Genomic DNA, 23886 nt, shown 5'->3' with positions numbered 1-23886 from the left:
GCAAAGACTTTCCAATTTCCTGAGCGCTTACACACTCAGCGGCTCGTCTCCCCGTGTCAATCCGGTGACTCACAGACTTTTCTCAGCTGTTCAAGATATTGTATCGTCATCGAGAGCACTACTTATTGGTTATGGGCAATGTCATCGTTGGCCCCCAGACAGTACTGGTTCGACGATTGTCTTGTGTGCTCAGCATGCACAGGGGATGTTGCTCAGTGGTACAGCGCATGCTTTGCATGTATGAGGCCCCGAGATCAATAGCCGGTATCTCCATCAGCATAACTTCTGCTGACCTCGTCTTCAACTCTCAGAATGTGTGAGCTGAACATTTTCCACACAAGAAGTACATTCTCTTTGAACTTTGAGGGTTACATGCAGTTCGCAACAGCCTGCAGTAATTGACACAGCTCTTCTCAGAAGGCAAAGGTTCCTTTCTTGCACTCAGCGTTGCTATGCATTTTCTGTCATGGCTAGCACATATTTCCCTCCGTTTCATTTCATTTCAAGGTGTGTATTGAGGGTAATATGGCCAGTACTACTTATTGGTTATGGGCAATGTCATCGTTGGCCCCCAGACAGTACTGGTTCGACGATTGTCTTGTGTGCTCAGCACGCACAGGGGAAGTTGCTCAGTGGTACAGCGCATGCTTTGCATGTATGAGGCCCCGGGATCAATAGCCGGTATCTCCATCAGCATAACTTCTGCTTACCTCGTCTTCAACTCTCAGAATGTGTGAGCTGAACATTTTCCACACAAGAAGTACATTCTCTTTGAACTTTGAGGGTTACATGCAGTTCGCAACAATCTGCAGTAATTGACACAGCTCTTCTCAGAAGGCAAAGGTTCCTTTCTTGCACTCAGCGTTGCTATACATTTTCTGTCATGGCTAGCACATATTTCCCTCCATTTCATTTCATTTCAAGGTGTGTATTGAGGGTAATATGGCCCATGGAAAAAAAGAAAGCTTTTTGAATCAGGGATTTTGAGGCAGTTTGTGAAAGGGAAAATCGAGGCTCCATATGTTGTTGACTATGCGTGGATCTAAGGAGTGCATCCAGCGTTGTTGTTGTGGCCGAGTGGTTAAGGCGATGGAGTTGAAATCCATTGGGGTTTCCCCGCGCAGGTTCGAATCCTGCCAACAACGAATGACAGTTTTAATCTCTCGGCGCAAATCGCTGTTGGACTACAGAAACTTTGGAGTAGTGAGGTATGCAGGTCCCTGCAGTAGCAGAAGAAACTGAAGACGTGTTAAAGAGAGTGTGATCTTCTGCTTAACAAGCTTCCTTGCGTGGCTTCAAATGTTCTTGCACAATCTTAGTAAATATGGGTCATTGATGGCTACATCAACAGCAGTTGACAGCTACTTGCTGCAGTCCAATCCGAGCACAAGCTTTGCTACACAAAACCCCTCTCCATGTAGCGATAGTGGTATAGTGGCTAGCATAGCTGCCTTCCAAGCAGTTGACCTGGTTTTGATTCCCAGCTATCGCAGCTGGTTTCTTGGCGTCCTCCAGAGTACACAATCTGCTTGTGTTGTTCTTTCCTAAATGTTATCAGTATGAGACATGGAAGGCACCTTACACAACGGTTGTTGTTATATTGCAAAGCAAAGGCGCATCCCACGACCTCTACCGCTTTCGATCCATGTTAAATTATGGATAACTGTAATATTAAAAAGTTTTCCTCCAGTCAAATGTTGCCACTGGTCATTAGAGAGATAGGAAAAGTTTTCATCCCTCCCCCGGAGATGGGGTCATACAGGCGATGGTGGTATAGTGGTGAGCATAGCTGCCTTCCAAGCAGTTGACCCGGGTTCGATTCCTGGCCATCGCAACTGAGCATTATATTTGCATCTTGCAGCCAAGAAAGCTTACAACCTTCAGCTACGATTTGGTTGACAGACATTAGGTACAAACTGCTGGCAGTGGAGGAGGGGTACAGCGACATGTTGGGTTGTCGTGGCCGGGTGTTTAAGGCGATGGACTTGAAATGCATTGGGTTTTCCCTGAGCAGCTTCGTATACTGCCAATATCGTTATTTCTCATGTTGCATCTGCTGAATTGTTGGAGTTTGATCCTGGAAAGCAGGTCAGTTGCTTGCAAAGACTTTCCAATTGCCTGAGCGCTTACACACTCAGCGGCTCGTCTCCCCGTGTCAATCCGGTGACTCACAGACTTTTCTCAGCTGTTCAAGATATTGTATCGTCATCGAGAGCACTACTTATTAGTTATGAGCAATGTCATCATTGGCCCCCAGACAGTACTGGTTCGACGATTGTCTTGTGTGCTCAGCATGCACAGGGGATGTTGCTCAGTGGTACAGCGCATGCTTTGCATGTATGAGGCCCCGGGTTCATTAGCCGGTATTTCCATCAGCATAACTTCTGCTGACCTCGTCTTCAACTCTCAGAATGTGTGAGCTGAACATTTTCCACACAAGAAGTACATTCTCTTTGAACTTTGAGGGTTACATGCAGTTCGCAACAGCCTGCAGTAATTGACACAGCTCATCTCAGAAGGCAAAGGTTCCTTTCTTGCACTCAGAGTTGCTATACATTTTCTGTCATGGCTAGCACATATTTCCCTCCATTTCATTTCATTTCAAGGTGTGTATTGAGGGTAATATGGCCCATGGAAAAAAAGAAGGCTTTTTGAAACAGGGATTTTGAGGCAGTTTGTGAAAGGGAAAACCGAGGCTCCATATGTTGTTGACTATGCGTGGATCTAAAGGGAAAGTCCAGAGTGGTTGTTGTGGCCGAGTGGTTAAGGCGATGGACTAGAAATCCATTGGGGTCTCCCCGCGCAAGTTCGAATCCTGCCAACAACGAATGACAGTTTTAATCTCTCGGCGCAAATCGCTGTTGGACTACAGAAACTTCGGAGTAGTGAGGTATGCAGGTCCCTGCAGTAGCAGAAGAAACTGAAGACATGTTGAAGAGAGTGTGATCTTCTGCTTAACAAGCTTCCTTGCGTGGCTTCAAATGTTCTTGCGCAATCTTAGTAAATATGGGTCATTGATGGCTACATCAACAGCAGTTGACAGCTACTTGCTGCAGTCCAATCCGAGCACAAGCTTTGCTACACAAAACCCCTCTCCATGTAGCGATAGTGGTATAGTGGCTAGCATAGCTGCCTTCCAAGCAGTTGACCTGGTTTTGATTCCCAGCTATCGCAGCTGGTTTCTTGGCGTCCTCCAGAGTACACAATCTGCTTGTGTTGTTCTTTCCTAAATGTTATCAGTATGAGACATGGAAGGCACCTTACACAACGGTTGTTGTTATATTGCAAAGCAAAGGCGCATCCCACGACCTCTACCGCTTTCGATCCATGTTAAATTATGGATAACTGTAATATTAAAAAGTTTTCCTCCAGTCAAATGTTGCCACTGGTCATTAGAGAGATAGGAAAAGTTTTCATCCCTCCCCCAGAGTTGGGGTCATACAGGCGATGGTGGTATAGTGGTGAGCATAGCTGCCTTCCAAGCAGTTGACCCGGGTTCGATTCCTGGCCATCGCAACTGAGCATTATATTTGCATCTTGCAGCCAAGAAAGCTTACAACCTTCAGCTACGATTTGGTTGACAGACATTAGGTACAAACTGCTGGCAGTGGAGGAGGGGTACAGCGACATGTTGGGACAAGGATAGTGGTTGGGTTGTCGTGGCCGGGTGTTTAAGGCGATGGACTTGAAATGCGTTGGGTTTTCTCTGAGCAGGTTCGTATACTGCCGACATTGTTATTTCTCATGTTGCATCTGCTGAATTGTTGGAGTTTGTGCCTGGAAAGCAGGTCAGTTGCTCGCAAAGACTTTCCAATTTCCTGAGCGCTTACACACTCAGCGGCTCGTCTCCCCGTGTCAATCCGGTGACTCACAGACTTTTCTCAGCTGTTCAAGATATTGTATCGTCATCGAGAGCACTACTTATTGGTTATGGGCAATGTCATCGTTGGCCCCCAGACAGTACTGGTTCGACGATTGTCTTGTGTGCTCAGCATGCACAGGGGATGTTGCTCAGTGGTACAGCGCATGCTTTGCATGTATGAGGCCCCGAGATCAATAGCCGGTATCTCCATCAGCATAACTTCTGCTGACCTCGTCTTCAACTCTCAGAATGTGTGAGCTGAACATTTTCCACACAAGAAGTACATTCTCTTTGAACTTTGAGGGTTACATGCAGTTCGCAACAGCCTGCAGTAATTGACACAGCTCTTCTCAGAAGGCAAAGGTTCCTTTCTTGCACTCAGCGTTGCTATGCATTTTCTGTCATGGCTAGCACATATTTCCCTCCGTTTCATTTCATTTCAAGGTGTGTATTGAGGGTAATATGGCCAGTACTACTTATTGGTTATGGGCAATGTCATCGTTGGCCCCCAGACAGTACTGGTTCGACGATTGTCTTGTGTGCTCAGCACGCACAGGGGAAGTTGCTCAGTGGTACAGCGCATGCTTTGCATGTATGAGGCCCCGGGATCAATAGCCGGTATCTCCATCAGCATAACTTCTGCTGACCTCGTCTTCAACTCTCAGAATGTGTGAGCTGAACATTTTCCACACAAGAAGTACATTCTCTTTGAACTTTGAGGGTTACATGCAGTTCGCAACAATCTGCAGTAATTGACACAGCTCTTCTCAGAAGGCAAAGGTTCCTTTCTTGCACTCAGCGTTGCTATACATTTTCTGTCATGGCTAGCACATATTTCCCTCCATTTCATTTCATTTCAAGGTGTGTATTGAGGGTAATATGGCCCATGGAAAAAAAGAAAGCTTTTTGAATCAGGGATTTTGAGGCAGTTTGTGAAAGGGAAAATCGAGGCTCCATATGTTGTTGACTATGCGTGGATCTAAGGAGTGCATCCAGCGTTGTTGTTGTGGCCGAGTGGTTAAGGCGATGGAGTTGAAATCCATTGGGGTTTCCCCGCGCAGGTTCGAATCCTGCCAACAACGAATGACAGTTTTAATCTCTCGGCGCAAATCGCTGTTGGACTACAGAAACTTTGGAGTAGTGAGGTATGCAGGTCCCTGCAGTAGCAGAAGAAACTGAAGACGTGTTAAAGAGAGTGTGATCTTCTGCTTAACAAGCTTCCTTGCGTGGCTTCAAATGTTCTTGCACAATCTTAGTAAATATGGGTCATTGATGGCTACATCAACAGCAGTTGACAGCTACTTGCTGCAGTCCAATCCGAGCACAAGCTTTGCTACACAAAACCCCTCTCCATGTAGCGATAGTGGTATAGTGGCTAGCATAGCTGCCTTCCAAGCAGTTGACCTGGTTTTGATTCCCAGCTATCGCAGCTGGTTTCTTGGCGTCCTCCAGAGTACACAATCTGCTTGTGTTGTTCTTTCCTAAATGTTATCAGTATGAGACATGGAAGGCACCTTACACAACGGTTGTTGTTATATTGCAAAGCAAAGGCGCATCCCACGACCTCTACCGCTTTCGATCCATGTTAAATTATGGATAACTGTAATATTAAAAAGTTTTCCTCCAGTCAAATGTTGCCACTGGTCATTAGAGAGATAGGAAAAGTTTTCATCCCTCCCCCGGAGTTGGGGTCATACAGGCGATGGTGGTATAGTGGTGAGCATAGCTGCCTTCCAAGCAGTTGACCCGGGTTCGATTCCTGGCCATCGCAACTGAGCATTATATTTGCATCTTGCAGCCAAGAAAGCTTACAACCTTCAGCTACGATTTGGTTGACAGACATTAGGTACAAACTGCTGGCAGTGGAGGAGGGGTACAGCGACATGTTGGGTTGTCGTGGCCGGGTGTTTAAGGCGATGGACTTGAAATGCATTGGGTTTTCCCTGAGCAGCTTCGTATACTGCCAATATCGTTATTTCTCATGTTGCATCTGCTGAATTGTTGGAGTTTGATCCTGGAAAGCAGGTCAGTTGCTTGCAAAGACTTTCCAATTTCCTGAGCGCTTACACACTCAGCGGCTCGTCTCCCCGTGTCAATCCGGTGACTCACAGACTTTTCTCAGCTGTTCAAGATATTGTATCGTCATCGAGAGCACTACTTATTAGTTATGAGCAATGTCATCATTGGCCCCCAGACAGTACTGGTTCGACGATTGTCTTGTGTGCTCAGCATGCACAGGGGATGTTGCTCAGTGGTACAGCGCATGCTTTGCATGTATGAGGCCCCGGGTTCATTAGCCGGTATTTCCATCAGCATAACTTCTGCTGACCTCGTCTTCAACTCTCAGAATGTGTGAGCTGAACATTTTCCACACAAGAAGTACATTCTCTTTGAACTTTGAGGGTTACATGCAGTTCGCAACAGCCTGCAGTAATTGACACAGCTCATCTCAGAAGGCAAAGGTTCCTTTCTTGCACTCAGAGTTGCTATACATTTTCTGTCATGGCTAGCACATATTTCCCTCCATTTCATTTCATTTCAAGGTGTGTATTGAGGGTAATATGGCCCATGGAAAAAAAGAAGGCTTTTTGAAACAGGGATTTTGAGGCAGTTTGTGAAAGGGAAAACCGAGGCTCCATATGTTGTTGACTATGCGTGGATCTAAAGGGAAAGTCCAGAGTGGTTGTTGTGGCCGAGTGGTTAAGGCGATGGACTAGAAATCCATTGGGGTCTCCCCGCGCAAGTTCGAATCCTGCCAACAACGAATGACAGTTTTAATCTCTCGGCGCAAATCGCTGTTGGACTACAGAAACTTCGGAGTAGTGAGGTATGCAGGTCCCTGCAGTAGCAGAAGAAACTGAAGACATGTTGAAGAGAGTGTGATCTTCTGCTTAACAAGCTTCCTTGCGTGGCTTCAAATGTTCTTGCGCAATCTTAGTAAATATGGGTCATTGATGGCTACATCAACAGTGCTTGCTGCAGTCCAATCCGAGCACAAGCTTTGCTACACAAAACCCCTCTCCATGTAGCGCTAGTGGTATAGTGGCTAGCATAGCTGCCTTCCAAGCAGTTGACCTGGTTTTGATTCCCAGCTATCGCAGCTGGTTTCTTGGCATCCTCCAGAGTACACAATCTGCTTGTGTTGTTCTTTCCTAAATGTTATCAGTATGAGACATGGAAGGCACCTTACACAACGGTTGTTGTTATATTGCAAAGCAAAGGCGCATCCCACGACCTCTACCGCTTTCGATCCATGTTAAATTATGGATAATTGTAATATTAAAAAGTTTTCCTCCAGTCAAATGTTGCCACTGGTCATTAGAGAGATAGGAAAAATTTTCATCCCTCCCCCGGATTTGGGCTCAAACAGGCGATGGTGGTATAGTGGTGAGCATAGCTGCCTTCCAAGCAGTTGACCCGGGTTCGATTCCCGGCCATCGCAACAGAGCATTATGTTTGCATCTTGCAGCCAAGAAAGCTTACAACCTTCAGCTACGATTTGGTTGACAGACATTAGGTACAAACTGCTGGCAGTGGAGGAGGGGTACAGCGACATGTTGGGTTGTCGTGGCCGGGTGTTTAAGGCGATGGACTTGAAATGCGTTGGGTTTTCCCTGAGCAGCTTCGTATACTGCCAATATCGTTATTTCTCATGTTGCATCTGCTGAATTGTTGGAATTTGATCCTGGAAAGCAGGTCAGTTGCTTGCAAAGACTTTCCAATTTCCTGAGCGCTTACACACTCAGCGGCTCGTCTCCCCGTGTCAATCCGGTGACTCACAGACTTTTCTCAGCTGTTCAAGATATTGTATCGTCATCGAGAGCACTACTTATTAGTTATGAGCAATGTCATCATTGGCCCCCAGACAGTACTGGTTCGACGATTGTCTTGTGTGCTCAGCATGCACAGGGGATGTTGCTCAGTGGTACAGCGCATGCTTTGCATGTATGAGGCCCCGGGTTCATTAGCCGGTATTTCCATCAGCATAACTTCTGCTGACCTCGTCTTCAACTCTCAGAATGTGTGAGCTGAACATTTTCCACACAAGAAGTACATTCTCTTTGAACTTTGAGGGTTACATGCAGTTCGCAACAGCCTGCAGTAATTGACACAGCTCTTCTCAGAAGGCAAAGGTTCCTTTCTTGCACTCAGAGTTGCTATACATTTTCTGTCATGGCTAGCACATATTTCCCTCCATTTCATTTCATTTCAAGGTGTGTATTGAGGGTAATATGGCCCATGGAAAAAAAGAAGGCTTTTTGAAACAGGGATTTTGAGGCAGTTTGTGAAAGGGAAAACCGAGGCTCCATATGTTGTTGACTATGCGTGGATCCAAAGGGAGCTTCCAGAGTGGTTGTTGTGGCCGAGTGGTTAAGGCGATGGACTAGAAATCCATTGGGGTCTCCCCGCGCAAGTTCGAATCCTGCCAACAACGAATGACAGTTTTAATCTCTCGGCGCAAATCGCTGTTGGACTACAGAAACTTCGGAGTAGTGAGGTATGCAGGTCCCTGCAGTAGCAGAAGAAACTGAAGACATGTTGAAGAGAGTGTGATCTTCTGCTTAACAAGCTTCCTTGCGTGGCTTCAAATGTTCTTGCACAATCTTAGTAAATATGGGTCGTTGATGGCTACATCAACAGTGCTTGCTGCAGTCCAATCCGAGCACAAGCTTTGCTACACAAAACCCCTCTCCATGTAGCGCTAGTGGTATAGTGGCTAGCATAGCTGCCTTCCAAGCAGTTGACCTGGTTTTGATTCCCAGCTATCGCAGCTGGTTTCTTGGCGTCCTCCAGAGTACACAATCTGCTTGTGTTGTTCTTTCCTAAATGTTATCAGTATGAGACATGGAAGGCACCTTACACAACGGTTGTTGTTATATTGCAAAGCAAAGGCGCATCCCACGACCTCTACCGCTTTCGATCCATGTTAAATTATGGATAACTGTAATATTAAAAAGTTTTCCTCCAGTCAAATGTTGCCACTGGTCATTAGAGAGATAGGAAAAATTTTCATCCCTCCCCCGGATTTGGGGTCATACAGGGGATGGTTGTATAGTGGTGAGCATAGCTGCCTTCCAAGCAGTTGACCCGGGTTCGATTCCCGGCCATCGCAACCGAGCATTATATTTGCATCTCGCAGCCAAGAAAGCTTACAACCTTCAGCTACGATTTGGTTGACAGACATTAGGTACAAACTGCTGGCAGTGGAGGAGGGGTACAGCGACATGTTGGGCCAAGGATAGTGGTTGGGTTGTCGTGGCCGGGTGTTTAAGGCGATGGACTTGAAATGCGTTGGGTTTTCCCTGAGCAGCTTCGTATACTGCCGATATCGTTATTTCTCATGTTGCATCTGCTGAATTGTTGGAGTTTGATCCTGGAAAGCAGGTCAGTTGCTTGCAAAGACTTTCCAATTTCCTGAGCGCTTACACACTCAGCGGCTCGTCTCCCCGTGTCAATCCGGTGACTCACAGACTTTTCTCAGCTGTTCAAGATATTGTATCGTCATCGAGAGCACTACTTATTAGCTATGAGAAATGTCATCATTGGCCCCCAGACAGTACTGGTTCGACGATTGTCTTGTGTGCTCAGCATGCACAGGGGATGTTGCTCAGTGGTACAGCGCATGCTTTGCATGTATGAGGCCCCGGGTTCATTAGCCGGTATTTCCATCAGCATAACTTCTGCTGACCTCGTCTTCAACTCTCAGAATGTGTGAGCTGAACATTTTCCACACAAGAAGTACATTCTCTTTGAACTTTGAGGGTTACATGCAGTTCGCAACAGCCTGCAGTAATTGACACAGCTCTTCTCAGAAGGCAAAGGTTCCTTTCTTGCACTCAGAGTTGCTATACATTTTCTGTCATGGCTAGCACATATTTCCCTCCATTTCATTTCATTTCAAGGTGTGTATTGAGGGTAATATGGCCCATGGAAAAAAAGAAGGCTTTTTGAAACAGGGATTTTGAGGCAGTTTGTGAAAGGGAAAACCGAGGCTCCATATGTTGTTGACTATGCGTGGATCTAAAGGGAACTTCCAGAGTGGTTGTTGTGGCCGAGTGGTTAAGGCGATGGACTAGAAAGCCATTGGGGTCTCCCCGCGCAAGTTCGAATCCTGCCAACAACAAATGACAGTTTTAATCTCTCGGCGCAAATCGCTGTTGGACTACAGAAACTTTGGAGTAGTGAGGTATGCAGGTCCCTGCAGTAGCAGAAGAAACTGAAGACATGTTGAAGAGAGTGTGATCTTCTGCTTAACAAGCTTCCTTGCGTGGCTTCAAATGTTCTTGCACAATCTTAGTAAATATGGGTCATTGATGGCTACATCAACAGTGCTTGCTGCAGTCCAATCCGAGCACAAGCTTTGCTACACAAAACCCCTCTCCATGTAGCGCTAGTGGTATAGTGGCTAGCATAGCTGCCTTCCAAGCAGTTGACCTGGTTTTGATTCCCAGCTATCGCAGCTGGTTTCTTGGCATCCTCCAGAGTACACAATCTGCTTGTGTTGTTCTTTCCTAAATGTTATCAGTATGAGACATGGAAGGCACCTTACACAACGGTTGTTGTTATATTGCAAAGCAAAGGCGCATCCCACGACCTCTACCGCTTTCGATCCATGTTAAATTATGGATAACTGTAATATTAAAAAGTTTTCCTCCAGTCAAATGTTGCCACTGGCCATTAGAGAGATAGGAAAAATTTTCATCCCTCCCCCGGATTTGGGTTCAAACAGGCGATGGTGGTATAGTGGTGAGCATAGCTGCCTTCCAAGCAGTTGACCCGGGTTTGATTCCCGGCCATCGCAACCGAGCATTATATTTGCATCTTGCAGCCAAGAAAGCTTACAACCTTCAGCTACGATTTGGTTGACAGACATTAGGTACAAACTGCTGGCAGTGGAGGAGGGGTACAGCGACATGTTGGGTTGTCGTGGCCGGGTGTTTAAGGCGATGGACTTGAAATGCGTTGGGTTTTCCCTGAGCAGCTTCGTATACTGCCAATATCGTTATTTCTCATGTTGCATCTGCTGAATTGTTGGAGTTTGATCCTGGAAAGCAGGTCAGTTGCTTGCAAAGACTTTCCAATTTCCTGAGCGCTTACACACTCAGCGGCTCGTCTCCCCGTGTCAATCCGGTGACTCACAGACTTTTCTCAGCTGTTCAAGATATTGTATCGTCATCGAGAGCACTACTTATTAGTTATGAGCAATGTCATCATTGGCCCCCAGACAGTACTGGTTCGACGATTGTCTTGTGTGCTCAGCATGCACAGGGGATGTTGCTCAGTGGTACAGCGCATGCTTTGCATGTATGAGGCCCCGGGTTCATTAGCCGGTATTTCCATCAGCATAACTTCTGCTGACCTCGTCTTCAACTCTCAGAATGTGTGAGCTGAACATTTTCCACACAAGAAGTACATTCTCTTTGAACTTTGAGGGTTACATGCAGTTCGCAACAGCCTGCAGTAATTGACACAGCTCTTCTCAGAAGGCAAAGGTTCCTTTCTTGCACTCAGAGTTGCTATACATTTTCTGTCATGGCTAGCACATATTTCCCTCCATTTCATTTCATTTCAAGGTGTGTATTGAGGGTAATATGGCCCATGGAAAAAAAGAAGGCTTTTTGAAACAGGGATTTTGAGGCAGTTTGTGAAAGGGAAAATCGAGGCTCCATATGTTGTTGACTATGCGTGGATCCAAAGGGAGCTTCCAGAGTGGTTGTTGTGGCCGAGTGGTTAAGGCGATGGACTAGAAATCCATTGGGGTCTCCCCGCGCAAGTTCGAATCCTGCCAACAACGAATGACAGTTTTAATCTCTCGGCGCAAATCGCTGTTGGACTACAGAAACTTCGGAGTAGTGAGGTATGCAGGTCCCTGCAGTAGCAGAAGAAACTGAAGACATGTTGAAGAGAGTGTGATCTTCTGCTTAACAAGCTTCCTTGCGTGGCTTCAAATGTTCTTGCGCAATCTTAGTAAATATGGGTCATTGATGGCTACATCAACAGTGCTTGCTGCAGTCCAATCCGAGCACAAGCTTTGCTACACAAAACCCCTCTCCATGTAGCGCTAGTGGTATAGTGGCTAGCATAGCTGCCTTCCAAGCAGTTGACCTGGTTTTGATTCCCAGCTATCGCAGCTGGTTTCTTGGCATCCTCCAGAGTACACAATCTGCTTGTGTTGTTCTTTCCTAAATGTTATCAGTATGAGACATGGAAGGCACCTTACACAACGGTTGTTGTTATATTGCAAAGCAAAGGCGCATCCCACGACCTCTACCGCTTTCGATCCATGTTAAATTATGGATAACTGTAATTTTAAAAAGTTTTCCTCCAGTCAAATGTTGCCACTGGTCATTAGAGAGATAGGAAAAATTTTCATCCCTCCCCCGGATTTGGGTTCAAACAGGCGATGGTGGTATAGTGGTGAGCATAGCTGCCTTCCAAGCAGTTGATCCGGGTTCGATTCCCGGCCGTCGCAACCGAGCATTATATTTGCATCTCGCAGCCAAGAAAGCTTACAACCTTCAGCTACGATTTGGTTGACAGACATTAGGTACAAACTGCTGGCAGTGGAGGAGGGGTACAGCGACATGTTGGGTTGTCGTGGCCGGGTGTTTAAGGCGATGGACTTGAAATGCGTTGGGTTTTCCCTGAGCAGCTTCGTATACTGCCGATATCGTTATTTCTCATGTTGCATCTGCTGAATTGTTGGAGTTTGATCCTGGAAAGCAGGTCAGTTGCTTGCAAAGACTTTCCAATTTCCTGAGCGCTTACACACTCAGCGGCTCGTCTCCCCGTGTCAATCCGGTGACTCACAGACTTTTCTCAGCTGTTCAAGATATTGTATCGTCATCGAGAGCACTACTTATTAGTTATGAGCAATGTCATCATTGGCCCCCAGACAGTACTGGTTCGACGATTGTCTTGTGTGCTCAGCATGCACAGGGGATGTTGCTCAGTGGTACAGCGCATGCTTTGCATGTATGAGGCCCCGGGTTCATTAGCCGGTATTTCCATCAGCATAACTTCTGCTGACCTCGTCTTCAACTCTCAGAATGTGTGAGCTGAACATTTTCCACACAAGAAGTACATTCTCTTTGAACTTTGAGGGTTACATGCAGTTCGCAACAGCCTGCAGTAATTGACACAGCTCTTCTCAGAAGGCAAAGGTTCCTTTCTTGCACTCAGAGTTGCTATACATTTTCTGTCATGGCTAGCACATATTTCCCTCCATTTCATTTCATTTCAAGGTGTGTATTGAGGGTAATATGGCCCATGGAAAAAAAGAAAGCTTTTTGAAACAGGGATTTTGAGGCAGTTTGTGAAAGGGAAAACCGAGGCTCCATATGTTGTTGACTATGCGTGGATCTAAAGGGAACTTCCAGAGTGGTTGTTGTGGCCGAGTGGTTAAGGCAATGGACTAGAAAGCCATTGGGGTCTCCCCGCGCAAGTTCGAATCCTGCCAACAACAAATGACAGTTTTAATCTCTCGGCGCAAATCGCTGTTGGACTACAGAAACTTTGGAGTAGTGAGGTATGCAGGTCCCTGCAGTAGCAGAAGAAACTGAAGACATGTTGAAGAGAGTGTGATCTTCTGCTTAACAAGCTTCCTTGCGTGGCTTCAAATGTTCTTGCACAATCTTAGTAAATATGGGTCATTGATGGCTACATCAACAGTGCTTGCTGCAGTCCAATCCGAGCACAAGCTTTGCTACACAAAACCCCTCTCCATGTAGCGCTAGTGGTATAGTGGCTAGCATAGCTGCCTTCCAAGCAGTTGACCTGGTTTTGATTCCCAGCTATCGCAGCTGGTTTCTTGGCATCCTCCAGAGTACACAATCTGCTTGTGTTGTTCTTTCCTAAATGTTATCAGTATGAGACATGGAAGGCACCTTACACAACGGTTGTTGTTATATTGCAAAGCAAAGGCGCATCCCACGACCTCTACCGCTTTCGATCCATGTTAAATTATGGATAACTGTAATATTAAAAAGTTTTCCTCCAGTCAAATGTTGCCACTGGCCATTAGAGAGATAGGAAAAATTTTCATCCCTCCCCCGGATTTGGGCTCAAACAGGCGATGGTGGTATAGTGGTGAGCATAGCTGCCTTCCAAGCAGTTGACCCGGGTTCGATTCCCGGCCATCGCAACCGAGCATTATATTTGCATCTTGCAGCCAAGAAAGCTTACAACCTTCAGCTACGATTTGGTTGACAGACATTAGGTACAAACTGCTGGCAGTGGAGGAGGGGTACAGCGACATGTTGGGTTGTCGTGGCCGGGTGTTTAAGGCGATGGACTTGAAATGCATTGGGTTTTCCCTGAGCAGCTTCGTATACTGCCAATATCGTTATTTCTCATGTTGCATCTGCTGAATTGTTGGAGTTTGATCCTGGAAAGCAGGTCAGTTGCTTGCAAAGACTTTCCAATTTCCTGAGCGCTTACACACTCAGCGGCTCGTCTCCCCGTGTCAATCCGGTGACTCACAGACTTTTCTCAGCTGTTCAAGATATTGTATCGTCATCGAGAGCACTACTTATTAGCTATGAGAAATGTCATCATTGGCCCCCAGACAGTACTGGTTCGACGATTGTCTTGTGTGCTCAGCATGCACAGGGGATGTTGCTCAGTGGTACAGCGCATGCTTTGCATGTATGAGGCCCCGGGTTCATTAGCCGGTATTTCCATCAGCATAACTTCTGCTGACCTCGTCTTCAACTCTCAGAATGTGTGAGCTGAACATTTTCCACACAAGAAGTACATTCTCTTTGAACTTTGAGGGTTACATGCAGTTCGCAACAGCCTGCAGTAATTGACACAGCTCTTCTCAGAAGGCAAAGGTTCCTTTCTTGCACTCAGAGTTGCTATACATTTTCTGTCATGGCTAGCACATATTTCCCTCCATTTCATTTCATTTCAAGGTGTGTATTGAGGGTAATATGGCCCATGGAAAAAAAGAAGGCTTTTTGAAACAGGGATTTTGAGGCAGTTTGTGAAAGGGAAAACCGAGGCTCCATATGTTGTTGACTATGCGTGGATCCAAAGGGAACTTTCAGAGTGGTTGTTGTGGCCGAGTGGTTAAGGCGATGGACTAGAAATCCATTGGGGTCTCCCCGCGCAAGTTCAAATCCTGCCAACAACGAATGACAGTTTTAATCTCTCGGCGCAAATCGCTGTTGGACTACAGAAACTTCGGAGTAGTGAGGTATGCAGGTCCCTGCAGTAGCAGAAGAAACTGAAGACATGTTGAAGAGAGTGTGATCTTCTGCTTAACAAGCTTCCTTGCGTGGCTTCAAATGTTCTTGCACAATCTTAGTAAATATGGGTCATTGATGGCTACATCAACAGTGCTTGCTGCAGTCCAATCCGAGCACAAGCTTTGCTACACAAAACCCCTCTCCATGTAGCGCTAGTGGTATAGTGGCTAGCATAGCTGCCTTCCAAGCAGTTGACCTGGTTTTGATTCCCAGCTATCGCAGCTGGTTTCTTGGCATCCTCCAGAGTACACAATCTGCTTGTGTTGTTCTTTCCTAAATGTTATCAGTATGAGACATGGAAGGCACCTTACACAACGGTTGTTGTTATATTGCAAAGCAAAGGCGCATCCCACGACCTCTACCGCTTTCGATCCATGTTAAATTATGGATAACTGTAATATTAAAAAGTTTTCCTCCAGTCAAATGTTGCCACTGGTCATTAGAGAGATAGGAAAAATTTTCATCCCTCCCCCGGATTTGGGTTCAAACAGGCGATGGTGGTATAGTGGTGAGCATAGCTGCCTTCCAAGCAGTTGACCCGGGTTCGATTCCCGGCCATCGCAACCGAGCATTATATTTGCATCTTGCAGCCAAGAAAGCTTACAACCTTCAGCTACGATTTGGTTGACAGACATTAGGTACAAACTGCTGGCAGTGGAGGAGGGGTACAGCAACATGTTGGGTTGTCGTGGCCGGGTGTTTAAGGCGATGGACTTGAAATGCGTTGGGTTTTCCCTGAGCAGCTTCGTATACTGCCAATATCGTTATTTCTCATGTTGCATCTGCTGAATTGTTGGAGTTTGATCCTGGAAAGCAGGTCAGTTGCTTGCAAAGACTTTCCAATTTCCTGAGCGCTTACACACTCAGCGGCTCGTCTCCCCGTGTCAATCCGGTGACTCACAGACTTTTCTCAGCTGTTCAAGATATTGTATCGTCATCGAGAGCACTACTTATTAGCTATGAGAAATGTCATCATTGGCCCCCAGACAGTACTGGTTCGACGATTGTCTTGTGTGCTCAGCATGCACAGGGGATGTTGCTCAGTGGTACAGCGCATGCTTTGCATGTATGAGGCCCCGGGTTCATTAGCCGGTATTTCCATCAGCATAACTTCTGCTGACCTCGTCTTCAACTCTCAGAATGTGTGAGCTGAACATTTTCCACACAAGAAGTACATTCTCTTTGAACTTTGAGGGTTACATGCAGTTCGCAACAGCCTGCAGTAATTGACACAGCTCTTCTCAGAAGGCAAAGGTTCCTTTCTTGCACTCAGAGTTGCTATACATTTTCTGTCATGGCTAGCACATATTTCCCTCCATTTCATTTCATTTCAAGGTGTGTATTGAGGGTAATATGGCCCATGGAAAAAAAGAAGGCTTTTTGAAACAGGGATTTTGAGGCAGTTTGTGAAAGGGAAAACCGAGGCTCCATATGTTGTTGACTATGCGTGGATCCAAAGGGAACTTCCAGAGTGGTTGTTGTGGCCGAGTGGTTAAGGCGATGGACTAGAAATCCATTGGGGTCTCCCCGCGCAAGTTCGAATCCTGCCAACAACGAATGACAGTTTTAATCTCTCGGCGCAAATCGCTGTTGGGCTACAGAAACTTCGGAGTAGTGAGGTATGCAGGTCCCTGCAGTAGCAGAAGAAACTGAAGACATGTTGAAGAGAGTGTGATCTTCTGCTTAACAAGCTTCCTTGCGTGGCTTCAAATGTTCTTGCACAATCTTAGTAAATATGGGTCATTGATGGCTACATCAACAGTGCTTGCTGCAGTCCAATCCGAGCACAAGCTTTGCTACACAAAACCCCTCTCCATGTAGCGCTAGTGGTATAGTGGCTAGCATAGCTGCCTTCCAAGCAGTTGACCTGGTTTTGATTCCCAGCTATCGCAGCTGGTTTCTTGGCATCCTCCAGAGTACACAATCTGCTTGTGTTGTTCTTTCCTAAATGTTATCAGTATGAGACATGGAAGGCACCTTACACAACGGTTGTTGTTATATTGCAAAGCAAAGGCGCATCCCACGACCTCTACCGCTTTCGATCCATGTTAAATTATGGATAACTGTAATATTAAAAAGTTTTCCTCCAGTCAAATGTTGCCACTGGTCATTAGAGAGATAGGAAAAATTTTCATCCCTCCCCCGGATTTGGGTTCAAACAGGTGATGGTGGTATAGTGGTGAGCATAGCTGCCTTCCAAGCAGTTGACCTGGGTTCAATTCCCAGCCATCGCAACCAAGCATTATATTTGCATCTTGCAGCCAAGAAAGCTTACAACCTTCAGCTACGATTTGGTTGACAGACATTAGGTACAAACTGCTGGCAGTGGAGGAGGGGTACAGCGACATGTTGGGTTGTCGTGGCCGGGTGTTTAAGGCGATGGACTTGAAATGCGTTGGGTTTTCCCTGAGCAGTTTCGTATACTGCCGATATCGTTATTTCTCATGTTGCATCTGCCGAATTGTTGGAGTTTGATCCTGGAAAGCAGGTCAGTTGCTTGCAAAGACTTTCCAATTTCCTGAGCGCTTACACACTCAGCGGCTCGTCTCCCCGTGTCAATCCGGTGACTCACAGACTTTTCTCAGCTGTTCAAGATATTGTATCGTCATCGAGAGCACTACTTATTAGTTATGAGCAATGTCATCATTGGCCCCCAGACAGTACTGGTTCGACGATTGTCTTGTGTGCTCAGCATGCACAGGGGATGTTGCTCAGTGGTACAGCGCATGCTTTGCATGTATGAGGCCCCGGGTTCATTAGCCGGTATTTCCATCAGCATAACTTCTGCTGACCTCGTCTTCAACTCTCAGAATGTGTGAGCTGAACATTTTCCACACAAGAAGTACATTCTCTTTGAACTTTGAGGGTTACATGCAGTTCGCAACAGCCTGCAGTAATTGACACAGCTCTTCTCAGAAGGCAAAGGTTCCTTTCTTGCACTCAGAGTTGCTATACATTTTCTGTCATGGCTAGCACATATTTCCCTCCATTTCATTTCATTTCAAGGTGTGTATTGAGGGTAATATGGCCCATGGAAAAAAAGAAGGCTTTTTGAAACAGGGATTTTGAGGCAGTTTGTGAAAGGGAAAACCGAGGCTCCATATGTTGTTGACTATGCGTGGATCCAAAGGGAACTTTCAGAGTGGTTGTTGTGGCCGAGTGGTTAAGGCGATGGACTAGAAATCCATTGGGGTCTCCCCGCGCAAGTTCGAATCCTGCCAACAACGAATGACAGTTTTAATCTCTCGGCGCAAATCGCTGTTGGACTACAGAAACTTCGGAGTAGTGAGGTATGCAGGTCCCTGCAGTAGCAGAAGAAACTGAAGACATGTTGAAGAGAGTGTGATCTTCTGCTTAACAAGCTTCCTTGCGTGGCTTCAAATGTTCTTGCACAATCTTAGTAAATATGGGTCATTGATGGCTACATCAACAGTGCTTGCTGCAGTCCAATCCGAGCACAAGCTTTGCTACACAAAACCCCTCTCCATGTAGCGCTAGTGGTATAGTGGCTAGCATAGCTGCCTTCCAAGCAGTTGACCTGGTTTTGATTCCCAGCTATCGCAGCTGGTTTCTTGGCATCCTCCAGAGTACACAATCTGCTTGTGTTGTTCTTTCCTAAATGTTATCAGTATGAGACATGGAAGGCACCTTACACAACGGTTGTTGTTATATTGCAAAGCAAAGGCGCATCCCACGACCTCTACCGCTTTCGATCCATGTTAAATTATGGATAACTGTAATATTAAAAAGTTTTCCTCCAGTCAAATGTTGCCACTGGTCATTAGAGAGATAGGAAAAATTTTCATCCCTCCCCCGGATTTGGGTTCAAACAGGCGATGGTGGTATAGTGGTGAGCATAGCTGCCTTCCAAGCAGTTGACCCGGGTTCGATTCCCGGCCATCGCAACCGAGCATTATATTTGCATCTTGCAGCCAAGAAAGCTTACAACCTTCAGCTACGATTTGGTTGACAGACATTAGGTACAAACTGCTGGCAGTGGAGGAGGGGTACAGCAACATGTTGGGTTGTCGTGGCCGGGTGTTTAAGGCGATGGACTTGAAATGCGTTGGGTTTTCCCTGAGCAGCTTCGTATACTGCCAATATCGTTATTTCTCATGTTGCATCTGCTGAATTGTTGGAGTTTGATCCTGGAAAGCAGGTCAGTTGCTTGCAAAGACTTTCCAATTTCCTGAGCGCTTACACACTCAGCGGCTCGTCTCCCCGTGTCAATCCGGTGACTCACAGACTTTTCTCAGCTGTTCAAGATATTGTATCGTCATCGAGAGCACTACTTATTAGCTATGAGAAATGTCATCATTGGCCCCCAGACAGTACTGGTTCGACGATTGTCTTGTGTGCTCAGCATGCACAGGGGATGTTGCTCAGTGGTACAGCGCATGCTTTGCATGTATGAGGCCCCGGGTTCATTAGCCGGTATTTCCATCAGCATAACTTCTGCTGACCTCGTCTTCAACTCTCAGAATGTGTGAGCTGAACATTTTCCACACAAGAAGTACATTCTCTTTGAACTTTGAGGGTTACATGCAGTTCGCAACAGCCTGCAGTAATTGACACAGCTCTTCTCAGAAGGCAAAGGTTCCTTTCTTGCACTCAGAGTTGCTATACATTTTCTGTCATGGCTAGCACATATTTCCCTCCATTTCATTTCATTTCAAGGTGTGTATTGAGGGTAATATGGCCCATGGAAAAAAAGAAGGATTTTTGAAACAGGGATTTTGAGGCAGTCTGTGAAAGGGAAAACCGAGGCTCCATATGTTGTTGACTATGCGTGGATCCAAAGGGAACTTTCAGAGTGGTTGTTGTGGCCGAGTGGTTAAGGCGATGGACTAGAAATCCATTGGGGTCTCCCCGCGCAAGTTCAAATCCTGCCAACAACGAATGACAGTTTTAATCTCTCGGCGCAAATCGCTGTTGGACTACAGAAACTTCGGAGTAGTGAGGTATGCAGGTCCCTGCAGTAGCAGAAGAAACTGAAGACATGTTGAAGAGAGTGTGATCTTCTGCTTAACAAGCTTCCTTGCGTGGCTTCAAATGTTCTTGCACAATCTTAGTAAATATGGGTCATTGATGGCTACATCAACAGTGCTTGCTGCAGTCCAATCCAAGCACAAGCTTTGCTACACAAAACCCCTCTCCATGTAGCGCTAGTGGTATAGTGGCTAGCATAGCTGCCTTCCAAGCAGTTGACCTGGTTTTGATTCCCAGCTATCGCAGCTGGTTTCTTGGCATCCTCCAGAGTACACAATCTGCTTGTGTTGTTCTTTCCTAAATGTTATCAGTATGAGACATGGAAGGCACCTTACACAACGGTTGTTGTTATATTGCAAAGCAAAGGCGCATCCCACGACCTCTACCGCTTTCGATCCATGTTAAATTATGGATAACTGTAATATTAAAAAGTTTTCCTCCAGTCAAATGTTGCCACTGGTCATTAGAGAGATAGGAAAAATTTTCATCCCTCCCCCGGATTTGGGTTCAAACAGGCGATGGTGGTATAGTGGTGAGCATAGCTGCCTTCCAAGCAGTTGACCCGGGTTCGATTCCCGGCCATCGCAACAGAGCATTATATTTGCATCTTGCAGCCAAGAAAGCTTACAACCTTCAGCTACGATTTGGTTGACAGACATTAGGTACAAACTGCTGGCAGTGGAGGAGGGGTACAGCGACATGTTGGGTTGTCGTGGCCGGGTGTTTAAGGCGATGGACTTGAAATGCGTTGGGTTTTCCCTGAGCAGCTTCGTATACTGCCAATATCGTTATTTCTCATGTTGCATCTGCTGAATTGTTGGAGTTTGATCCTGGAAAGCAGGTCAGTTGCTTGCAAAGACTTTCCAATTTCCTGAGCGCTTACACACTCAGCGGCTCGTCTCCCCGTGTCAATCCGGTGACTCACAGACTTTTCTCAGCTGTTCAAGATATTGTATCGTCATCGAGAGCACTACTTATTAGCTATGAGAAATGTCATCATTGGCCCCCAGACAGTACTGGTTCGACGATTGTCTTGTGTGCTCAGCATGCACAGGGGATGTTGCTCAGTGGTACAGCGCATGCTTTGCATGTATGAGGCCCCGGGTTCATTAGCCGGTATTTCCATCAGCATAACTTCTGCTGACCTCGTCTTCAACTCTCAGAATGTGTGAGCTGAACATTTTCCACACAAGAAGTACATTCTCTTTGAACTTTGAGGGTTACATGCAGTTCGCAACAGCCTGCAGTAATTGACACAGCTCTTCTCAGAAGGCAAAGGTTCCTTTCTTGCACTCAGAGTTGCTATACATTTTCTGTCATGGCTAGCACATATTTCCCTCCATTTCATTTCATTTCAAGGTGTGTATTGAGGGTAATATGGCCCATGGAAAAAAAGAAGGCTTTTTGAAACAGGGATTTTGAGGCAGTTTGTGAAAGGGAAAACCGAGGCTCCATATGTTGTTGACTATGCGTGGATCCAAAGGGAACTTCCAGAGTGGTTGTTGTGGCCGAGTGGTTAAGGCGATGGACTAGAAATCCATTGGGGTCTCCCCGCGCAAGTTCGAATCCTGCCAACAACGAATGACAGTTTTAATCTCTCGGCGCAAATCGCTGTTGGGCTACAGAAACTTCGGAGTAGTGAGGTATGCAGGTCCCTGCAGTAGCAGAAGAAACTGAAGACATGTTGAAGAGAGTGTGATCTTCTGCTTAACAAGCTTCCTTGCGTGGCTTCAAATGTTCTTGCACAATCTTAGTAAATATGGGTCATTGATGGCTACATCAACAGTGCTTGCTGCAGTCCAATCCGAGCACAAGCTTTGCTACACAAAACCCCTCTCCATGTAGCGCTAGTGGTATAGTGGCTAGCATAGCTGCCTTCCAAGCAGTTGACCTGGTTTTGATTCCCAGCTATCGCAGCTGGTTTCTTGGCATCCTCCAGAGTACACAATCTGCTTGTGTTGTTCTTTCCTAAATGTTATCAGTATGAGACATGGAAGGCACCTTACACAACGGTTGTTGTTATATTGCAAAGCAAAGGCGCATCCCACGACCTCTACCGCTTTCGATCCATGTTAAATTATGGATAACTGTAATATTAAAAAGTTTTCCTCCAGTCAAATGTTGCCACTGGTCATTAGAGAGATAGGAAAAATTTTCATCCCTCCCCCGGATTTGGGTTCAAACAGGTGATGGTGGTATAGTGGTGAGCATAGCTGCCTTCCAAGCAGTTGACCTGGGTTCAATTCCCAGCCATCGCAACCAAGCATTATATTTGCATCTTGCAGCCAAGAAAGCTTACAACCTTCAGCTACGATTTGGTTGACAGACATTAGGTACAAACTGCTGGCAGTGGAGGAGGGGTACAGCGACATGTTGGGTTGTCGTGGCCGGGTGTTTAAGGCGATGGACTTGAAATGCGTTGGGTTTTCCCTGAGCAGTTTCGTATACTGCCGATATCGTTATTTCTCATGTTGCATCTGCCGAATTGTTGGAGTTTGATCCTGGAAAGCAGGTCAGTTGCTTGCAAAGACTTTCCAATTTCCTGAGCGCTTACACACTCAGCGGCTCGTCTCCCCGTGTCAATCCGGTGACTCACAGACTTTTCTCAGCTGTTCAAGATATTGTATCGTCATCGAGAGCACTACTTATTAGTTATGAGCAATGTCATCATTGGCCCCCAGACAGTACTGGTTCGACGATTGTCTTGTGTGCTCAGCATGCACAGGGGATGTTGCTCAGTGGTACAGCGCATGCTTTGCATGTATGAGGCCCCGGGTTCATTAGCCGGTATTTCCATCAGCATAACTTCTGCTGACCTCGTCTTCAACTCTCAGAATGTGTGAGCTGAACATTTTCCACACAAGAAGTACATTCTCTTTGAACTTTGAGGGTTACATGCAGTTCGCAACAGCCTGCAGTAATTGACACAGCTCTTCTCAGAAGGCAAAGGTTCCTTTCTTGCACTCAGAGTTGCTATACATTTTCTGTCATGGCTAGCACATATTTCCCTCCATTTCATTTCATTTCAAGGTGTGTATTGAGGGTAATATGGCCCATGGAAAAAAAGAAGGCTTTTTGAAACAGGGATTTTGAGGCAGTTTGTGAAAGGGAAAACCGAGGCTCCATATGTTGTTGACTATGCGTGGATCCAAAGGGAACTTTCAGAGTGGTTGTTGTGGCCGAGTGGTTAAGGCGATGGACTAGAAATCCATTGGGGTCTCCCCGCGCAAGTTCGAATCCTGCCAACAACGAATGACAGTTTTAATCTCTCGGCGCAAATCGCTGTTGGACTACAGAAACTTCGGAGTAGTGAGGTATGCAGGTCCCTGCAGTAGCAGAAGAAACTGAAGACATGTTGAAGAGAGTGTGATCTTCTGCTTAACAAGCTTCCTTGCGTGGCTTCAAATGTTCTTGCACAATCTTAGTAAATATGGGTCATTGATGGCTACATCAACAGTGCTTGCTGCAGTCCAATCCGAGCACAAGCTTTGCTACACAAAACCCCTCTCCATGTAGCGCTAGTGGTATAGTGGCTAGCATAGCTGCCTTCCAAGCAGTTGACCTGGTTTTGATTCCCAGCTATCGCAGCTGGTTTCTTGGCATCCTCCAGAGTACACAATCTGCTTGTGTTGTTCTTTCCTAAATGTTATCAGTATGAGACATGGAAGGCACCTTACACAACGGTTGTTGTTATATTGCAAAGCAAAGGCGCATCCCACGACCTCTACCGCTTTCGATCCATGTTAAATTATGGATAACTGTAATATTAAAAAGTTTTCCTCC

The 23886-nt window shown here is 46.1% G+C and overlaps 27 non-coding genes across 27 annotated transcripts; all 27 read left to right on the top strand.

Annotated features, from left to right (window-relative positions):
- The first annotated feature begins 1063 nt into the window (after positions 1-1063).
- On the top strand, positions 1064-1145 carry trnas-uga (transfer RNA serine (anticodon UGA)). Its single transcript has one exon. It is a non-coding gene; the product is annotated as a tRNA-Ser (tRNA).
- A 617-nt stretch (positions 1146-1762) lies between these two features.
- trnag-ucc (transfer RNA glycine (anticodon UCC)) lies at positions 1763-1834 on the top strand. The gene has a single exon. It is a non-coding gene; the product is annotated as a tRNA-Gly (tRNA).
- Positions 1835-2745: 911 nt separating this feature from the next.
- Positions 2746-2827, top strand: trnas-aga (transfer RNA serine (anticodon AGA)). Its single transcript has one exon. It is a non-coding gene; the product is annotated as a tRNA-Ser (tRNA).
- A 617-nt stretch (positions 2828-3444) lies between these two features.
- Positions 3445-3516, top strand: trnag-ucc (transfer RNA glycine (anticodon UCC)). Its single transcript has one exon. It is a non-coding gene; the product is annotated as a tRNA-Gly (tRNA).
- Positions 3517-4862: 1346 nt separating this feature from the next.
- Positions 4863-4944, top strand: trnas-uga (transfer RNA serine (anticodon UGA)). Its single transcript has one exon. It is a non-coding gene; the product is annotated as a tRNA-Ser (tRNA).
- A 617-nt stretch (positions 4945-5561) lies between these two features.
- Positions 5562-5633, top strand: trnag-ucc (transfer RNA glycine (anticodon UCC)). The gene has a single exon. It is a non-coding gene; the product is annotated as a tRNA-Gly (tRNA).
- Positions 5634-6544: 911 nt separating this feature from the next.
- On the top strand, positions 6545-6626 carry trnas-aga (transfer RNA serine (anticodon AGA)). Its single transcript has one exon. It is a non-coding gene; the product is annotated as a tRNA-Ser (tRNA).
- Positions 6627-7232: 606 nt separating this feature from the next.
- Positions 7233-7304, top strand: trnag-ucc (transfer RNA glycine (anticodon UCC)). Its single transcript has one exon. It is a non-coding gene; the product is annotated as a tRNA-Gly (tRNA).
- A 911-nt stretch (positions 7305-8215) lies between these two features.
- On the top strand, positions 8216-8297 carry trnas-aga (transfer RNA serine (anticodon AGA)). Its single transcript has one exon. It is a non-coding gene; the product is annotated as a tRNA-Ser (tRNA).
- A 606-nt stretch (positions 8298-8903) lies between these two features.
- Positions 8904-8975, top strand: trnag-ucc (transfer RNA glycine (anticodon UCC)). The gene has a single exon. It is a non-coding gene; the product is annotated as a tRNA-Gly (tRNA).
- A 929-nt stretch (positions 8976-9904) lies between these two features.
- trnas-aga (transfer RNA serine (anticodon AGA)) lies at positions 9905-9986 on the top strand. Its single transcript has one exon. It is a non-coding gene; the product is annotated as a tRNA-Ser (tRNA).
- A 606-nt stretch (positions 9987-10592) lies between these two features.
- Positions 10593-10664, top strand: trnag-ucc (transfer RNA glycine (anticodon UCC)). Its single transcript has one exon. It is a non-coding gene; the product is annotated as a tRNA-Gly (tRNA).
- Positions 10665-11575: 911 nt separating this feature from the next.
- Positions 11576-11657, top strand: trnas-aga (transfer RNA serine (anticodon AGA)). Its single transcript has one exon. It is a non-coding gene; the product is annotated as a tRNA-Ser (tRNA).
- Positions 11658-12263: 606 nt separating this feature from the next.
- On the top strand, positions 12264-12335 carry trnag-ucc (transfer RNA glycine (anticodon UCC)). Its single transcript has one exon. It is a non-coding gene; the product is annotated as a tRNA-Gly (tRNA).
- Positions 12336-13246: 911 nt separating this feature from the next.
- trnas-aga (transfer RNA serine (anticodon AGA)) lies at positions 13247-13328 on the top strand. The gene has a single exon. It is a non-coding gene; the product is annotated as a tRNA-Ser (tRNA).
- Positions 13329-13934: 606 nt separating this feature from the next.
- On the top strand, positions 13935-14006 carry trnag-ucc (transfer RNA glycine (anticodon UCC)). The gene has a single exon. It is a non-coding gene; the product is annotated as a tRNA-Gly (tRNA).
- Positions 14007-14917: 911 nt separating this feature from the next.
- trnas-aga (transfer RNA serine (anticodon AGA)) lies at positions 14918-14999 on the top strand. The gene has a single exon. It is a non-coding gene; the product is annotated as a tRNA-Ser (tRNA).
- Positions 15000-15605: 606 nt separating this feature from the next.
- trnag-ucc (transfer RNA glycine (anticodon UCC)) lies at positions 15606-15677 on the top strand. The gene has a single exon. It is a non-coding gene; the product is annotated as a tRNA-Gly (tRNA).
- A 911-nt stretch (positions 15678-16588) lies between these two features.
- trnas-aga (transfer RNA serine (anticodon AGA)) lies at positions 16589-16670 on the top strand. Its single transcript has one exon. It is a non-coding gene; the product is annotated as a tRNA-Ser (tRNA).
- A 606-nt stretch (positions 16671-17276) lies between these two features.
- trnag-ucc (transfer RNA glycine (anticodon UCC)) lies at positions 17277-17348 on the top strand. The gene has a single exon. It is a non-coding gene; the product is annotated as a tRNA-Gly (tRNA).
- Positions 17349-18259: 911 nt separating this feature from the next.
- On the top strand, positions 18260-18341 carry trnas-aga (transfer RNA serine (anticodon AGA)). The gene has a single exon. It is a non-coding gene; the product is annotated as a tRNA-Ser (tRNA).
- Positions 18342-18947: 606 nt separating this feature from the next.
- trnag-ucc (transfer RNA glycine (anticodon UCC)) lies at positions 18948-19019 on the top strand. Its single transcript has one exon. It is a non-coding gene; the product is annotated as a tRNA-Gly (tRNA).
- A 911-nt stretch (positions 19020-19930) lies between these two features.
- trnas-aga (transfer RNA serine (anticodon AGA)) lies at positions 19931-20012 on the top strand. Its single transcript has one exon. It is a non-coding gene; the product is annotated as a tRNA-Ser (tRNA).
- A 606-nt stretch (positions 20013-20618) lies between these two features.
- Positions 20619-20690, top strand: trnag-ucc (transfer RNA glycine (anticodon UCC)). The gene has a single exon. It is a non-coding gene; the product is annotated as a tRNA-Gly (tRNA).
- A 911-nt stretch (positions 20691-21601) lies between these two features.
- On the top strand, positions 21602-21683 carry trnas-aga (transfer RNA serine (anticodon AGA)). The gene has a single exon. It is a non-coding gene; the product is annotated as a tRNA-Ser (tRNA).
- Positions 21684-22289: 606 nt separating this feature from the next.
- Positions 22290-22361, top strand: trnag-ucc (transfer RNA glycine (anticodon UCC)). The gene has a single exon. It is a non-coding gene; the product is annotated as a tRNA-Gly (tRNA).
- Positions 22362-23272: 911 nt separating this feature from the next.
- trnas-aga (transfer RNA serine (anticodon AGA)) lies at positions 23273-23354 on the top strand. Its single transcript has one exon. It is a non-coding gene; the product is annotated as a tRNA-Ser (tRNA).
- The last annotated feature ends 532 nt before the right edge of the window (positions 23355-23886 follow it).

This window comes from Labrus bergylta, chromosome 15, assembly GCF_963930695.1.
Source record: "Labrus bergylta chromosome 15, fLabBer1.1, whole genome shotgun sequence".
Taxonomy (NCBI): domain Eukaryota; kingdom Metazoa; phylum Chordata; class Actinopteri; order Labriformes; family Labridae; genus Labrus; species Labrus bergylta.
The sequence above is the reverse complement of the archived record's forward strand: the minus strand, read 5'-3'. Positions and strand labels throughout refer to the sequence as shown.